The sequence below is a fragment of the Echinops telfairi genome, unplaced genomic scaffold, assembly GCF_000313985.2.
Source record: "Echinops telfairi isolate 266 unplaced genomic scaffold, ASM31398v2 ScPeMD7_5868;HRSCAF=6743_0, whole genome shotgun sequence".
NCBI lineage: Eukaryota > Metazoa > Chordata > Mammalia > Afrosoricida > Tenrecidae > Echinops > Echinops telfairi.
In genome coordinates, this window is record NW_022109767.1 from 541,746 (window position 1) to 542,952 (window position 1,207).

Here is a 1,207-nt window from a genome sequence, read left to right on the forward strand (position 1 = left end):
AGAACTAGAAAGGCGAGGCTTCACCACCCATTTATCCCTCCGCCTTTCAATTAGCCCCACCTGTGATTATCGGCCAGACTGGCACAATTAACTAACTCAGTACCCTTAGTGGAAGATGCCTGGGATATGTAGCAAGGATACCAGCATGCTGGTCCCAATATGATCACATACTCTATGGCTTTGATCAAATCACTTTTTTCTTCGGGCCTTCGTTTCTTCCTCTCTAAAAGGAAGCACTTGGCATCAATGTTGACACTCCCTTCTCATCCTCGTTGGATTAGGTTTTCATTTCAACCCTTTTCAGAAGAAGCGTTCTGGTGTCTCTTGATTGATAAGCCAGTTTCATTTGAAAACAATACAGAATGACGTCCATTGAAATGTGATTGCACACAGGGTAAGTAAAAAAAAGTATCGCTATGAATTCATAGGCATCTTTGAATTAAATAAAATATATCAGCATGTGAAGCTTTTGTTTCTCATGAGACGCTCCCTTGAGGTCTATACACTTCTGAAGGCAATGTTTCCATCGCTCCAGCCCTTCCTGGGAGAAGGTATGCTCTTTGATTGACATCATGTCAAAGCTGCAGCTTGGCATCTTTAAGGGGTTCAAATAATTGAAAATGTGCTTTGAATTGTGGAAATGAAAAGAAGTCTAAAGGGGCAAGATCAGGGCTGGAGGATGGACGGAGGAAGGTTTTCCAGTGGGATTTGCCTAGGAGAGTCCTTGCTACCCTTGAAGAATGAATAGGTGGAGGGAAAAATTCCTTGGCTTAACTTTTGAGTCTTTTCCTCACTGGGGAAGTGTTTAATTTCCTTAAAATATCTTCCTAATAAGCCCTTGTGATCATCCTGTGCCCTTTGAAAATCATCTATCAAGATTACCCTTGTAATATCCCCCAAAGAGTCACCATCACCTTCTGAGCTGGCCTCTCTGCCTGCGGCTAACTGGTCCAATAGACCCCCTCAGAAACCACTGCCTTGATTTGCCCTTTCTTTTGAAGGCACCCTAATGAGGCTAAGACAAGTGTATTACCGAGAGAGCTTGGCTGCAACCACCCACGGATCACAGAGACATCATTAACCATGTTTTGTTTGAAGTAAACCTTTGTCTGCAAGAACTAGAACTCTAGTGGCAATCTTTTTTTTTCACTTATCCTCCAGTGTGTGGATTATATATATTATATACATGCAAAATCGTATATATATA